The sequence below is a fragment of the Salvelinus sp. IW2-2015 genome, unplaced genomic scaffold, assembly GCF_002910315.2.
Source record: "Salvelinus sp. IW2-2015 unplaced genomic scaffold, ASM291031v2 Un_scaffold5590, whole genome shotgun sequence".
NCBI classification, from domain to species: domain Eukaryota; kingdom Metazoa; phylum Chordata; class Actinopteri; order Salmoniformes; family Salmonidae; genus Salvelinus; species Salvelinus sp. IW2-2015.
In genome coordinates this window covers 37,104-39,775 of record NW_019946855.1, presented here as the reverse complement: position 1 = coordinate 39,775, position 2,672 = coordinate 37,104, and the positions used below count along the sequence as shown (strand labels likewise).

Genomic DNA, 2,672 nt, shown 5'->3' with positions numbered 1-2,672 from the left:
TAGAATAGGCTAATATAGTGCAACTGACTGCAGAAGAATTTGCTTCAGTGTAAAACATTGTCAGCGATGAAAATACTTAAAATATATAAGTGATTTCTGTTGCTGAGGCCTTCGAAATAGTTAGGGTCCTACTGCACAAACGAACATATCTTCATTTGTTCCACAATGAATATGTAGCCTAGGCTACCAATCAGTCAAGCATAAAATACCAAATGTATAACACCAATCAAATTAGCAATAATTTGTTCATTTAATAAAATAAATAAAAGGTACTTTGACAAGTGTTCTGCTCAGCAGGCAACGATTTATGAACATTTAATAATACGCCTACATTAGGCAACGCAGGTAACCTACAACGGAGGGGGGCCGAGTGAGGGTCGGCATAGGATATTAGGGAGTGTGGGGGGGTTGACAAAAAAGCAGCTTTGTAGCCTAGTAAACAACTTTCTCTCACATCAACAAACACACACTTGCACTTTGGGTTTTTCGTTTTGTCTTTTTTGTTTTGTTTTACACCGCTAGGTATTAAACAAACATTATCCACATCCGTTTTTTTTATATATATAAGATGATGAGGAAACCATTCAATGTCATCGTTCAATCAACGGGTCCCTTCTTTTTCGCTTCAACGCGCCTGCGGTTCTCGCCATCTGCCTCGCGGAAAGTCAACTGTTGTTGTTTTGGCGCCGGCGGGAGATTTGTTGGTCTCACGCGGCCAGGCAGTCCAGCGAGTCGAGGGAGAGGAACACGTCAGCCTTGCACTGGAACGTACATTCGTCCCGTCCCCGCAGCAGCTCGCAGCTCTTCAGTTGGGAGAGATGTCTGTCACACAGATAGCCTAGAGCGAGAGAAAACGGCGAGTTAAATGATGTTCAGTCCATTAATTGTGGCAAATAAAAGTAGGCCCTGTTTAGTGGAAATGTGATGAAATGTAGAAAAATCGAATGGATACAAATGTAGAAGAAATGAAAATAATTTGTATTTTATGTCCACATTGAAATATAGACACCGACTAAGAACATTTTGTCTTGTTCAAAGTTTGGTTTTAGTTCAGTTTTTTTTTTGTCACGTTCAGGTTACTATTTATAGCTATATATTCAAGTAGGTCTAGCCATAGTCTACAATGTATTTAATCGGGCATAAAGACTGCTAAAACGTTTTAATTCCTTTGTGACAGTAAGGCAAATTGCGCGCGTCTCTGGTGCTAAAAGGACAGCGCCTTTTACGCAGTAGTCTGAATCTGGCGCGCTACTTCCTAGTCGATTCCAATTGATATAATCTCACCTTTAAAAGATGTTTAAACTTTTAAATGTGACTAAAGGCACTTTGCCCCCAAAAATACATTATAACAATGGCAAAATTTGGCAATGGCAATCAATTCACTTCATTCATCATTTGCGTGCAGGTAGAATCTAAGAATAAATGTACTGTATTTGACCATATATAGGCCTAATGGGGCCTAACCTACTCTCTTTGGGTACCATTCCCTTAGACTTTAATTCAACGATGTTACCTCCCAAATCACACTTACCATGTTTTTGAGCACGGGGGTCTGTCGGTTACCGTCAGTCACCAAGTTGTTTCGGTGCCGGTATCTCCCCGCTGTCCATCACCGTTTCTTCTGACTCAGACCTCCGGATGTACGGGGACCTCGGATCCCGGACAGCAGACCCGAGGCTCGGCCGACCGAGTGGTAGCTCGGTCCGGTGGACTGCTTGTACCCCGCTCGATAGGGTGGCACGAGATAAGCATGGAGATACCGACGCACACCACGGCGAATCTAACAGACCTCTCCATCTCGTGACGCTTTTTTTACGCAGCTGGATGGAATGTTTGGTTTGACGTTGGTTGGTTCCGGTTGTCGTCGGGATGTTTTGGTTCTTCTGTTCTTGTCTTCTTCTCTGGTGAGCTGTAGCCTAGGTTACCAATATCAACTGACGTTCTTGTTGGCCGTCTTCCGTTGGTTGGGTGTTCTCGAATGTTGTGGCCGTTATATAGGCGCGCGCGACGATCGTGACCTGTCGATTGGATCAGAAGGATTGAATGATTCATCTTTACGCACGCAGATGAACAATCCAATCCGGATTTTGCGTTTTCTCTTCCCCCTGTGTTTGGGGAGTAGGGGGAGGTTGACATAGTGACATCACACCGGTCCTCATAATCTGTTTCTTGAGAAACTAGAAAGTAAAATTATGTTTATTGGCATATGACTGGAATTTCGTCATGATGGTCCAACTTCAGTTGAATGAGAGAGACAGTCCACTGATGGATTAGGAAATGTGTTCAAGTGTTCGTAATTATACGCTATCCTAAAAGAACACGTTTTCAGTTAGCTTGTTAGTTTCCCTTCGGTAGAACGCCGTACTCCCACAACAGTGTAAATAAGATCCCCGTTTTTAGAGAAAGCCTATATAACCAATGGAATGGTGTGGCTGCTGAACAAGTTGAGGGGACTAAATAACTTGATGTTACCTTAGATTCTAAACTGTCATGGTCAAAACATAAGTTCAATGGTTGTAAAGATGGGGAGAGGTCTGTCCGTAATAAAGAATGATCTGCTTTTATGACACTTCACTCCAAAAGCAAGTGTAGCTTAGTTTAGTCTTTTCTTGATTATTGCCCAGTCGTGTGGCTCAAGCTGCAGCGCCCAGAACAGACGCCGCGGCTTGCCA

General features: G+C 43.0%; 1 pseudogene; it reads right to left on the bottom strand.

Annotated features, from left to right (window-relative positions):
- Positions 1–290: 290 nt before the first annotated feature.
- On the bottom strand, positions 291–1,893 carry LOC112078375 (neuropeptide B-like; annotated as a pseudogene).
- Positions 1,894–2,672: the final 779 nt, after the last annotated feature.